The sequence below is a fragment of the Phyllostomus hastatus genome, unplaced genomic scaffold, assembly GCF_019186645.2.
Source record: "Phyllostomus hastatus isolate PE091 unplaced genomic scaffold, TTU_PhHast_1.1 phas_scaffold_21, whole genome shotgun sequence".
Classification (NCBI taxonomy): domain Eukaryota; kingdom Metazoa; phylum Chordata; class Mammalia; order Chiroptera; family Phyllostomidae; genus Phyllostomus; species Phyllostomus hastatus.
The window spans coordinates 25229883-25244141 of record NW_025334017.1 but is presented as its reverse complement, the minus strand read 5'-3'; positions in this window follow the sequence as shown (position 1 = coordinate 25244141).

The following is a 14259-nucleotide window of genomic DNA, read 5'->3' as shown; positions in this document are numbered from 1 at the left end:
AGAATTAGGGGAGGGGGTTCTGGTTCCTTGTGAGGCCGCCTGGAGACAAGAAGGAGCCCAGGCAGGCAGCTGGCTCAGCCTCCACTGCAGCCCTGCCCGCCTCCTGCATCTTGCTCCTGGAGACCTCCCCTTCGGTCTGTAGGTGGCCCTCACGGAGGCGCGGTGGGCCACACAGCCACACAGATCCTTGAGCGACCAGGCTCTTCTGTGGGACCAGCCTCTCTTCTAGCAGGCAGACCTCCTTAGGTCCAAGAGGATGAATCCGTGTACCCAACAGCTTGGCCTTTCCCTTGCACGCATCTCTGCCCGTTTTCTCACTTATTTCGTGGTCATCAGCTGTGCCCACAGAGGGGCCTGGGTGGAATTTCAAGGTGTCCCAGGAGCCTTGTGAGCGAGCTGGACGTCCTGCCTGCTCTCCCCCCCAGCCATCCCCATTTTCCCATAGGGCCCCCAGTCCTCGAAACCACCAGGATGCCTTGAAGAGACCACATCTTCCCACCCTCCATTCTCCCAGCACGCAGGAGTGTTTGCATCCTCAGGGGGCAGCGCAGGGATCAGCTTCCCCTACAGACAGCAAGGCCATGAGGTGATGGACCATGAGTGGGCTGCAAGGGGTGGGGGGACAGGGCTGTGGAGGGTGGGTGGGCAGGAGACTCCAGAGTCTGGACTTGCTTGAGGATGAGCCATCTTTGGCCAAAATGACCAAACAAGCAAGTCCTTCGTGATGCCTTTGCCATTTCCTCTTCACTTCCTGTCCCCAATGTCCTTCAATGCCTCTCTCTTCCACTCGGGGGAGCTCTGGATTTTATTGCTGTCTTTTTCAGTGGGTGCCTAGGCTCAAGGCAGCTCCCTTCCCTTTCGCAGATTCAAACAAGCCCAGCCTGCTGGGCCTCACACCCAGCCGGTCGCTGTGCTCGCCAAGCAGCCTGGGTGTCGTGGGCGTAATGGTAAATCATCTAGCAAGCAGCTGAGGAGCAGTGAGAGTGAGCGACGTCCTGAGCTGCGGGGCTCCCTGCCTTCTTGTTTGCCTACAGATGAGAGTTCACGGAGCCACCGGATGACAGTTCACGGAGCCACCGCTCTCCTGCTGTGCAGGGAGCACCCGGAGGAGCAGAGCTCACAGCACTCAGGTTCTGGAGCCAGGTCTGGCTCCAAAGTGAAGCTCTCTCCTCCACACCTCACCTCTCCCCCACCCCCTTCTGTAGGGGCCTGGGAAGGTGGGTCTCTCACAGGGGCAGGGGAGGCTCCAGAACAGGTGTGGTGTAAGGGCCCAGATCCTTGACCTTCTCTGAGACTGGCAGGCGAGGACTTCAGGAAGAGCCAGGACCCAAGGAGACTGTGGCTGGAAAACAACCAACATCAAAGGCTCTGGCAGCTTCTTCAATCACTTGGGGCTGTCTGGTCTGCCGGGACAGTGTAGATGTGCCCTTGATTGAGGGAAATGCAGCCTGAAACACCTGCTTCGGAAACAGAGAGAGAATCACAGCAGTCAGAGGGCCTGGCCTCTTGGATGGGGTCTGGGCATGCCTGGATGGAAGGCCCTGGGTTGGCAGGGTGCATGCATGGAAGTCTGCTCACCCCACAGTCCAAGCCCAGCAGCCTTCGGGAGACCCACATTCCTGGGGTTCACCAGACACCATCCAGCTTGTCAAGGCCAAGTGCAGCCTGTCACCCTGGGGTCAGCATTTCTACACTGTGGAGGAACCACTAACGAGGCAACTGACCCTGTGCCACAAAGCAAGTGGGCAAAATGCAGAGGAGTGGCTGACAGCTGCGTGTCCTCCTGCCTGAGGAGAGCATTTTGAGGGGAAGAGGGTTTATCCATGCATGCCCAGAAGTGGGACCATTGAGGTGGTCAGTGGGCACGGGCTCTTGCTTCGCCATGGGCAGGGACACAATTTGTGAGGTGTTGGGTCCTCCAAGGGCCACACTGGTGGCTGAGCATTTTAGGAAGAAGCTCTGTCATCCACGCTTGGCCTGCAGGTGGCAGCTCATCCCATGTCTGAGAGGTCGGGAATTTCCTTCTCCAGAGCCTCTAAAGTAGGCCAGCTTCTCTCCCCTGGACTGTCTCCAGCCTTTGGAGGTTATGAAACAGCCTCACCTCTGTTTTCCGAGATTAGCTAGTGGACTCATCCACAGGCTCACCACTCCGCAGCCTGGGGTGGCATGGAGCAGCCCCTGGCCAAAGGTTGCCCCCCTGCCCGTTCCCGCCAGTGTGCCCTGGGGAGTCAAGTGAACTTGGATGTGAACTCATGCAATGCCATTCGCTAGTCAAGTGACCTTAGCCCAGTGACTGGACCCTCTGAGGTGAAAATCAGAATTCCTGTGATCTCCTCCCTGCCTGCCTGCTCTCCTCAAACAAGTGATATTCCAGGGGTCAGCAGGCCAGGTGGGTTCGAGGGATAAGGATGGAGCCTGTGAAGGGATGGAAGCACCCACTATCCAACGAAATTCTATACATGGGTGCCAGGCAGCTGGCTTCCGGTGGACTCAGCATTGACAGCCACCCTCTTCACACACTGTGCTGCTGAGGTGCAGGGCGCCCCTGCTGGGCATGCTGGGGACTGCAGCTCCAGCCTCTGCAGCCAGGCCAGCTCCGCAGGTGGGAGAAATAGCAGTAATGATGATTACAGCCACCACCTGCTGAGGCTGACTGCAGTTGTGTGCCCGGCACTCTCCCAGGCACTTTATATCTACTGACTCATTCAATGCTAATAATGGTCCTGGACTGTTGGTATCCAATTTTGTAGATGAGAAACCGAGGCACAGAGCAGTCAAAGAACTTGCCCAAGGTCACCCGGCTGGGAGGTGGCAGTTCTGAGACTCAAATCCAAGGCAAGCTCAGCTGTTGAGAGTGCATTCAAAGGCTAAACTGAGCTGACTCTTAAAGCTACAGTCAGCACCTCTGTTGGCAGAGGCCAGAGGCAGAATCATGAAGGGACAGTTTTCAGGCATTGGAGACTGTTCCATGTACAGAGCACAGGTCTCTGTCACTTGGCCACCAGACGGAGAAGGGGTGCTCCAGAGCCAGGGGGCAGCCGTAGAGCTGCAGGGCAGCCCACCTCGGGGGGCGGGAAGGAAGGACGGCTAGGGAGCCGGTGCCTTCCAGGGCCCATTCCATCCACACCTGAGCGCTTCAATTCCACCCCGGCCCCTGAAATAGAACAGCACAGGACCCGACAGAGCCGCACCCCCTGGGGAGGCGAGCCTCGCGGAATCGGAACGATGAATGCGGCGGCCACGATGGGAGCTGCAGAAACATTAGGATGGAAATTAAGCTGGAGAAGACAGAGCTCAATGGGCCTTGGGGACCGCTGTTTTCGTTCCACAGATTGCCTTTCAGAGACAAAATTAAACACTAAACACAAAGCAAATGTTCAAGGGAGAGGGACTCTGCTGTCCTGCCGGCAGCCTGGATGTCCCCGGAGGGGCCTGCCCCCGAGGCCGTGAGTCCTGCAGCCTGGTGCGGGGTCTAAACGTCCTGGCCGCCTTCCACAGAGCCTGCGAGTGTGGGGGTGAGGAGGGCGCTTTTCCACATAACTCCCCTTCAGCAGAGGGGGCAGCCATAATGCCTCAGCTGAACCTATAGAGCCACTAATTGCTGCCCGGGACAATCCAGGCTCTAAGGAGGGCTTTGATGAACCTGCAGAATTCCCAGGGAGCCCGCAGGGCTGCGACAGGCAGCCAGCGTCCCCCTGCAGAGAAGCAGCAGCCACCGCACCAATCACAGTGTCCTCGACATGCCATCTCTTTCCCCCACCCTCCCCAGTTCAGTTCCCAGCATCTTACAGCCTAATTATTCCTAGGGTGGGGGGTGCATGCGGAGGTTGGACTCTCATAATTCTATTAAGAGCTTTTGACAGGACCAACCTTTCTGTCTTCTATTTCTGTCTTGTTGAAATTCTGCTGCACCGCGTTAATGGCAGAAATAAATGTGAGGGGAAGGATCCAGCCACCTTTTCTGGAAACAGGGGAGAGAGCAGAGTGTGTCGTGTGCCCAGCACTCATGTCCACGGGGAGATTTATAGCTTGTTCTCTTGACTCACAGGAGGACCGCCCAGACTTGGGGTAGGAAGGGAGGTGGTGACCCACCTTGTCTCACACTGAGCAAAATTGATATCAGATCATAAGGCTGGAAGGGGCCCTTGGAGGGAAGCTGGCTGCCCCCTTCCTGTTTCGTGGGCTGGCTCTCTGCTTGCATCCGTGCTCCTGTCTTGACCTGACCCGGGTCATTTACCTTGTTATGTACAAAAAGGTTGGTGCTGGCGAAGTCCAGGCCACTGGCCAGGACCTTCACTGGCACGCTGGCCAAGGACCTGGCTGCCTTGCATCCCCAGCCACCTGCTTCTCTGACCACAAGGGGAGCTGGCAATCTAAGAGCATAACGGCTGATATTGCAGCCTCCTGCACAGAGCAGTGCGGTTGGAGGCAGCGAGGCCTTCTCAGTGCGCAAAAGGTGAAAGGTCCAGAAAAGCACCGTAGACAAAGAGCCACCTGCCCCCGCTGAAGACCCTAACAATAACCTACATTATCAGTTACACACCATATGCCAGGGCCTGAGTTACGCATATAACACGGCCCATCTAATTTAAGCCTCAGGATGGACAACACTATTAATTAAGCCTTATTAGCCCATTTTGCAGATGAAGAAGTAGAGGCGTAGAGAGCTTATGTAACTTATTCAGTGTCATATCAAGAGTAAGTTTCATGAGTTGAATTGTATTCACAACTGAGGTCTGCAGCCGACAATCTGAAGCCTGCACTCGTGGCCTCTGCGTTACATTGTTGATGATACACCCAGGTGGGGAGGACAGTGGGGGAGCAAGGTGGGCTCACACAGAGTCACCAGCATCCCCACAATTCGTGGCACTTGCTGGGAATTATCTCTTGGGGTCGCCAACTTTCGCTTCTGCTCTCCCTCCACCCTCCCCAGGGAGGTTTCCACCAGGGCCCGGAGGGCTCTAGCGGGGTCTCAGAGGGGAACCGCAGCCCCTGACAGCTTGCCTCGCCGAGAGCCCATCGAGGCTAGCTCATGCTCTGGGCTTGCCATCGATCTACCCGTCACACATTTTTATTTGGAGAAAGGAGACACCATATTGCACCAGGGTAGTCATTCTGAGAGTTTCACAGTCACACCCAAGAGCTGTGTTCCTGGTAAATGCGTGAATTCGTCTCTCGGTGCTTAACGAATCGACAGACACAACATGACCTGGGGGTCACAGGCCACACGCTTCAGTCTCACCTGCGAGGACCTGCATCCGTCAAGGGTGTGAGGCTGGGCTGCGAGTGACAGAAAACCAGACTCACAGAGGCTGAAACACAAAGGAGTGTGTTGGGTGCACATGCCAAGAAGTGTGTGGCTAACAGCTGCCCACGGTGGTCGTGGCTCAGTGGCGTCAGGGCCAGCTACTCTTGGCTTTCCTTGTGAGGCTGCGGGACGGTCGGTGCTGCTCAAGGCCTGCGGCCACGTAACCAAGAAGCGAAGGCAATAGCTTCGTTCTGTCATCAGAAAGAGCAAGAACCTCCCCACATGCTTCTAATGAACAGACATCCCACTCCTCAGAATGGGGTCGTGAGACCATACCGGGGACTGAGAAGGCAGCAATTGTCTTTTACAACACGGGTGCCGAGAAGGAGGGGGTGGGACCATCAGTCAAGTCAATCAACAAGTAGTATCCGCCGGAAGAACCGTTTCTCAAACACTGTCTGCAGCAAGGATTCCCACCTGGCCTCTGCCACTACTAGCTATGTGACAGCAGGAGATTCACCTACCTAGGTATCCCCGATTTCCCCATTTATACAATGGGCACAATAGCACCTACTCAACAAAGCTGTTTTGAGAGGTAAGCCATGTGATAAACGTAAGTGCACCAACCAAGTGCCTGGCACATACTGTCACAGCCGGATCCCCAGCAAGCTAACAGGGGCAGATGGCAGGGCTCAGGCCCAAGCTGGCCTTCCCCTGACCCCTTACCCTTTTTCTGCCTGTCTTTGGATTCTCCCGACTGCCCTGGGGGGCAGCCCAGGCTGGATGAGCTCCGAGATGAAAGGTGGGAAACCACGTGACAGGTAGTGGTGCACAGAGGTCAGAGGCAGGGCCTTGTGCCCAGAGAGGCCTGGCTTTGGATCCTGGTTCCGCCCTTACAGCTGTGGCCTGTGGATGAGGTGCGGGAGTTCCCAGAGCCCTTGCTCCCTAAAAGGGGGGTAGCATCGGTACAGATGCCACTGGATCGTTACGAAAATTAATGCAATACTGCTGGTAAAACCCAGGGTCATACGTAGAGCAAGAGTTACTATTAGGGATGTGGACTGGACTCCCCCAGTGCTGGGCCACTAGGGGGCACTAACCAATCCCAGTCTTAGCCTGGCAGAGCCAGAACAAAGCCCAGCGGAAAGAGTAAGCCTGGGTTTGAATCCTGATTCTGTCCAGTTGAGCTGCCCGGCTCTTCGGGCCTGAATTCATCTACCTGTGTGACGAGGACAGAGCCTTCCCCGTGGCTGCCTGGGAGGATGGGAGAGAGCATCGGAAGAGGAGCAAGCCCAGGGCCAGGCACAGGGCACGCTCTCCATGCCCAGCCGGGGCTCTCTCTGCTGGGACACAGTCGGGACTGCCCGGCTGTGCGGAGCATGGCTTGGGGGCACAGAGGCTCTTACTGTGTCTCCTTAAAGACAGCGTAGATTCCCTCGGCAGTCTTTGATGGGGTACTTGCTCTATGAAACTCGACAACACCACAGCCTCTGGGGCTCAGCCGCAGCTGTGGGCCAGGTAAGCAGAGAGGAATGGACGCCGGGGTCACATCAGCCCTGCCCTCTGGGGCCTATGCTGGCGTGGGGAGTGAGGCCGAGGATGTCAGAGCTGCTGGCTGCTGCACCAGCAAATCACTTTAGTAGTCTCCCTGCAGTGGTCTGGGGCCTTTGGCGGGGAGGGGAGGCAAGCAAGCAGGACGGCTTGCATTTCTGTGCACATGTCTTTCCACAGACAGGGGATCTTTGTTCTGTGGGGAAACCTCGTTGTGGATCCTTGTGCCTTAACGGAGAACACGATACTCTCTGCGGCCTGAAATAGTCTATTCCTGGGCCCTGTGAAAGGGCTGCTGCTGGGAGTTCGCGCCGTCGCTCTGCCCGCCGCCAGAACAGGGCGCCAGAGAACCAAGGGGCCTCCAGCCCAGGGACCAAGATGCAGACTCTGCTTGCAAGACACAAAGGTTAAAGCTGATGCTGTTTTATGCCACCACCTAGAAACGTTATCTCTCAGGTCACCGGTAGTTAGGATAGGCCTTGCTTCACCAGCAGTTAAAACAGACACCGTTCGTTTGCATGGTGCTTCTTATACAAACTAGGAGGGTTATCAAGGACCTTCCCATCCAACATCACAGGAGTTGGTTGGTACTATGAAAATTGGAGAAATAAAGAAACTGAGGCATGAAGAGTTGTTCTACAAGGTTCCTAAGGTCATGAGTAGAAATTGCAGGAAGGGTTCAAACCCAGGTCTGCAGACTCCACTCGTTTCATTATGCCATTTTGCTTTATTCATTAGCAAGTTTTGCACTCACACCTGGGTTAGTCACATCAGCGGCCTGTGAGCCTTGGCTTCCTCATCAGGGGCATCATGAGCACAGGCTGGGGGCTCTGGAGGTGGCTCTGTCACTCACTGCTCACGCTGTGACCTTGGCACTGCACAGAGCCTGACGGTCTTTCATCCCAATGGGGAGTGTACCTTGTGTACAACATTGTTATCCTGCACATAATAGATGCTCAGTAAATGGTGTCATCGTTATTGTTATAGTAATACTATCCTCCAGTCCAGTCTTGTTTAATAGTTCAGCTCCAACAACAGGCGTGAGCCTCTTGCACCTGCTGTATTTATTTACTGATCTATGTCAACTTCAGAAGGTTACTTAATTTGAATGCAAGCCTTGGGAGTTCAGGGACTCTCACAATTCTTGGGATCCACCTTGTACATATTTATCAATTGGACTAAAATTAGGTGACAAAATGATTGAAACTACTAATATCCATGTGTGGTAACACAATCCCCATGAAATGCCCCCCCCAAAACCCACAGAAATCTAGGCAAATTTATTCTAGCTCTTAAGTAGAGGACGTGAAGAATGGGCTGGAGAGGCTAGCCTTGGCTCAACCTTTCGCCTTGGTCTAAAGGGCGTGTCCTCAGGCGCAGCCAGCAAACAGGCCTGGCTGAGTCGCCGCAAAAGGGAAAGGGTGCCTCCCGAGACCCACCTCCCCACCGTCCTGTGGATGGAATCACAGGCAGGCACCTCTTCGGGCAGGAGAAAAGCAACAAATGAAAGCGAAGAAGTTCCTCTTTAAAGCGTGTGATGTGGTGTGTAGCTCCTAGAAAATCAAAACCAGGTCTTCAGAAGAAGCCTCCTTCCGGCACAGACGGCCCTGCCCGGCGACCCAGCCGGCCTGTGGCGGGAGAGGTGAGACAAGCCTAGAGGAACAGGACATGGCACCAAGGCGAGGGAAAGGCTGTGTTTCAAGGGGAAACGACGCTCTAAGCGTGACTGTCCCCACTCAGATCCTGGGCTCCCTTTGCCTTCCCTTTTCTTTTCTTTTATTAGATTCGTTCTTCTGAGCTCTACAGCAATTTTCTCAAAAGGAAACCTTTTAAAACGCTGTACTTTGCTCATGACAACGAGGCAATGATTTTTTCCCCCCAAAATTGAAGCAACCACTTTATATTCTGTCTCTCCCTCCTGCCTCTGGACGAGCCCTTCTCTCCCCAGCTCTGGGACAGGCCCAGAGACGGCCACCCCAATGGGGAGCCACCTCTGGGTTCATGTGGCTCATCAGCCCCTGTCAGTCTCGGTGGGCACCGAACAGTCGCAGGGCTGACGCACAAAGGCTGTAAGTAATGGGGTGCACTCGGATGCCTTGGTTTGTGTCCTGGCTCCCCACTTAGCATTTCATGAGCTTGGGCAACCTACTAAACCTTTGGGAGCTTCAGTTCCCTCTTTGGAAAAATGGGGATACCTCATAAGGTTGCAATGAGAGCCAGGAGAATTAAGGCCAACAAAGCAGGCTTCCAGCAGTTCCCAGCACATGGGAAGAGTGCTCGGTGAGCAGCGTCTTTTACTGATAAACATTCTTAGGCATGGATTCCATGGAAATCTCATAGATCTCCCTACTCTCGTCATCCCACAGACTGAGGTGCGTCCTGACCACTGCCTGTGACTGTCAGGGATTACACCCTTTGGGCACGAGAGCTGGGCATTGCACAGAACACTCTTTTCTTTGAGAGGGGTTCACTGAGGCCCAGAGGGGTGTCCTTGCTCAGCCACACAAGGGCCAGGACTTGAGGTCAGGTGGCCTCATGCTTAGGCTGGTGTTCATTAGCCACCTTAAGATTTTAAAACTTTGGCAAAGGGGGAAGCGCTGTCAAGATGTAAATCACGTGAAACCCAGCCTGGGTGTGTGTGCTGTGCTTAAATGAGGCAGCTATGACGTGGGTATTCAATTTCTGTAATCTGTTCTAAATTTAAGCATGCAAAATGTCAAGTTATCTCACTATTTTGCTTGGGTTAAAAAAAAAAGATTTCTATTTATGGCTGGATGCTGTAAGAACCGCTGCTTCATTTCCAGTCCTAGCAGGCCCCTCAAAGCGCCGACCAAGGAGTCACTTCTCGAGCTGAAGGTCAGTGCGCTGGCCTTGGAGTGAACCACGCTTGCGCAGGCACAGGAAAGAGCCCCGCTTTCTCTCCTGCCACTTTGGGTGGGAGGGGCGTCTTGAGGCTCCAGCTGCTCCTGGTACCACCTGTGCTCCCCAAATCACTCCCAGCCCCTCCCCCACATTTGCTGCCACAAAGTGCTGCCATGGTGCCCCCTGGAGCACCCCGGTAAGACCCAGGCGCTGCCTCCCCCTGGCTCTCAGCCCCTGGACAGAGGTGTGCCCCACGGGGAAAGGCCGCCCTGGATTTAGTTCTGGGGTCTGCGGGACGGTGTCTGGCTTCGGGATCCAGAGTCACTTTTCAAATGCCCCCGCCTGTCTGGGACTTAGAGGAGGTACCCTGGTAAGGTAAGTCTGTATCTCCCGGTTTTGTTTTCTTGGGCAACAGCCTTTCACAACATCCCATTTCCTTATCAAAGGCCTGATAAGAAAACTCTCTGAAGTCTAAAAATCCTCTCTAAAAAGGAAAAGGAAATGGGACCTGTGAGCACTTTTTGCTTATTTTCTAACCAGGTCTGGTTACATCCTCTGTCTGGCATAGAGAAGCAATCTTACTGACATTTTTGTAACTTAGAGTCAAGTGGCAGAACTCTGGGCACCTGGCAGTTTGCAGCCTCATCAATAGTGTCATTGATCACCTGTTGTCCATGATTCCCTGCCTCCCCACTGCGATAGCCACACGGGAGGCCCCCCAGTCCAGAGCGCCCCCCACCCCAGTCAACTGTGGTCACGTCTTCCACTCTGATTCCCAGCGCGTTGCTCTCTGATCGTTTTCTCGTTTGTCTTCTGCGTCCAGTGCAAGAAGTCAGCCTTGACCAGCTGGGTCCACAGAGCCCAGAACGGATGTCTCACACTCAACACTCTTTGCAGGGGTAACTCCTGTTACACAGGAAAAGCCAGAAAGGGAGGGGAGAACCAGAACAGAAAGAAAAGCCCCACGCGGGAGGGGAACACCTGGGTATTCAGCAAGGGAAGGGAGCCGTCTCCAAGTCTCCAGGAGAACCCACCGCCCAGAGGTAATGTGGACAGAGAAGAGAGTCAGCAGGGATGGCTCCCTCCCTCCTCCACTGCCCGACCTACAGGAGAAAATCAACAGGAAAAGCCGCTGTTCATCTGCCTGTCACTACCAGACGCTGTAAGCAGAGACAGGGATTGAATCTTTGTGGGCGCCTTATTCATGTGGCTGGCGATCTGAGAAGACGGTGGGTTATGTACCCCAACAGACCATCTTCAAGTCCATTTTAAAATGGCTCTTTTTATGGAAGAAAAGTGTAGGTGTAGAAGTGTAGAAGTGTAGAAGAAAAACTATAGGAGAAGAAGAGTGTATGTAGGTAAGGGGTTTGAAATCCAGGGGAAAAGTTAGTCAGATAAACGCTGCAGTAATCTCTCCTCTGTGTCCTGGGCGGTGGGCCTCTCACCCTGGAGCACAATGGCTCAGATTCCCCCTGGAATTGCTCGCAGGCCTCCTGGGGCTCACAGGCAGGACTGTTTGTGATCTCCTGGAGTCAGGGTGGGTCAAACCTTCAGTTCCAGGAACAACAGCTTTTACATGCATTGATTACTAAGTGTATCAGCTGTGACTTAAACTAAAATTGCCCAACTCTTGAGTCCCCCATCATTTCAAGGTTCAACCACACTTTTCGATCAAGCTTTTCCTTCAGCAACGTGCTGGATGCGCACTCAGTCCTCTTCCCCCTTCTCTGCGCCCGGGAACGGCTGCTGGAATCCCTCCCTCCCTCCGCTCCCATCACCCCCCATCCCAGCTGCAGGTGCTGTGGCATGGAAGGCCACACCAGTCAGCGGGCAGGGGCAGAACAAACCCTCTGTGGGCATCCGTGCCCACCTTCCTAAACCGAGGAGATGGCTACGTGGACGTCACACACAGATTTTCAGAGCTGTCAGTCAAGGAAGAGCCCCCGTGGGGGAGGAGGGAGTGAGGCCTGGGGACTGTGCGCAGGTGCGTTGCCTCCAGCGGCAGGAACAGCTTGGAGCAGCGGATGGATCTGCTCGGGCTGCACAGCAACACGCCGCCCCTCTGTGGTTTACTTTGCTTTTGACTTGCAGGCGGCCACCTCCTCCCTGTGTCCTCACAAGGTCCTTCCTCTGCGTGTGCACATTCCTGGTGTCTCTGTGTGCCCAGATCTCCTCCCAGGAGGACACCAGTCCTTTCGGGTTACAGCCAACTCCGCCTCACTGATCACCTCGCTCAAGGCTCTGTCACCACACACAGCCGCAGTCTGAAGTGCGGGTTAGGGCTCTGGCCTATGAGTTTGCGGGGGACACACTCCAGCCCATAATAAGAAGTGCAGGTGAAGGAAACCGTGGACGTCATCGACTTCGGAGGTTTGGTAGGGTGGGAGGTGGAAGGAAAAGATGCTGTACTTGTTAGAAGCAATGGTGAAGTCCGGAGGTGAACACCGTCAGTTAGACTTGGGATTGTGTTATGGGCTGAACCATGCTCCATCGCGCCCCTCCCGCCCCCGCCCCCCCTCCAGTCCAGGGAGAACAACAGCAGGAGTTGGAACCCTAACCTCCAGTACCTCGGAATGGGACCTTATTTGGAAACAGAGTCTGTGTGTAGGCAATCAAATTACAAGGAGGTCATTAGGGTACATCCTAACCAAATGTGACTGATGTCCTTATGAAAAGGGGAAATCTGGGCACCGAGAGACAAACAGAGAAACGCAGTGATGCGAGCGGGAAGGACTGGGGGGGGGGGGCGGGTGGCTCTATGAGCCAAGGCGTGCCCGTGGGCCTCCAGCAGCCGGGAGGAGCAACAGAGGATGTCCCCACGGGGAGCATTAGCTCTTGTTCTGACCTCATAACTTAGATACTATTTTTTATAACATTAATGCCAGATTTTTCCACATTTTAGAATTTTAAAAAATATATGAGCTCTTTTTTCTTAGATTTCAGACCCATCTTCTGGAATATTTTTTTTTCTCTTTATAGTACAGCTTTTGGAATTTCCATTAGTGACAGCTTGGAGGTTAACTTTCTCAATGTTTACCTGAAAATGTCTTCATTTTTCCCTTGGTCTTGAGAAGTAGTTCTGTGATGTGTACCAGTCTAGGTTGACTGGTACCTTATCTCAGCATTTTGAAGATATTTCCTCACTGTTTTCTGACTTCCATCGTCACGAAGTCAGTCTAATGTCTCTTGTTTGCAGCTGTCTTTCCCTCCTGGCGGGCGGTCGGAGAGACGTCGTCGCCTCTGATGCCACGGGCGCTCTGCGATGGGACCACGCACCTCATTCTGTCTCACGTCTTGTTTATTCCGCTGGGCAGTCATACAGCTTCCTGACTCTGAGGGTTTGTGTCTCCGTGATATTTGGGGAAAAAAAAATTTTTGATGCAGAAGGGGTACGCTAATAGATTTTTCATTTTGGCACAATTTTAGACTCACAGAAGCACAAAGATCGTGCCCAGCACATAGACCCGCACCAATTTCCCACACTGCTAACATTTTACATTAATAGGGTACAGTGCCATTCTCTTGAAAACTCTTCTCACCAGTCATCTCTGTCCTCTCCTTCTGTAACTCTAATTAGATGTATCTTGGCATTCTTACTCTATCTTAAATGTTTTTTAACCATTCTTTCATAGTTTTCATCTTCTTTGATCCCTGTCCCTCAGAGAACCGTATTTGGCCATGTATAAAGCACACCCACATTTTGGTCCAAACTGTCAGGAAAAAATCTTTCATTTCAATTTTTTAATCCAATTTCTATTTATTTATATTTAGAAACAGAACCAATTATATTCCAAGGTATTATTTTGCATATGGGTATCATTACTGCTTTCTAGAGTTATAATTTTAATGCATAAGCATAAATAAAATAATTAAACATTTATATAGTTTTTATATTCTTTTTTATAGTTTATATATATCCATATATTATATATGAGTAGTTATGTAGTACTACTCAGGTATAATGTGCATTCTATTTCTCCCTCAGACATTTGGGCAGAAGTGCGCACTGTGCACAGTGCATTTATGTGGACCTGTCTTCCAGTTCCCAGATTCTCTCTCCATCTGTGTTTGAACTGCCGTTTAACTCGGCAATTAATATTTTATATTTTATTCATTGCAGTTGTGACTTCTATACATTCTACTTGAATATTTCTCCAGTTTAATGTGGACGTCGTCACTTGGGTGGACTGCTGCTCCTCACTTGGGTTTCGAGTCCCAACTTTGTCTCTTTAAATGTGCTGTGTCCTCCATTCGACAGTCCCGGGGTCTGAAACGTGTGTAGTCCTGTGGTCTACTTCTTACTCTCTTATTCAGGAAGTATTATTTCGTTTTCTGTTTTGCAATTCAGCCACACCTTTGCAAGCAACAAGCAAAATAAGAGACAATGATTTGTCCAGTATATTTGCACGAATGAGATGGGAACATGAGTGAGACACACCTTTTAGCACTCAACACCTTGTTAGAGTGAACAAGGAGAAAAGACTTCCCTTGAGAATTCCAAATGTGCCAGCAATCAATTTTGGAGGCCACAGCTGGCACATAAGCGAGGGAAGAGAAAGGCGAGGTGACCACGGGCAGCTCCCATGTGCTGCTGGCTT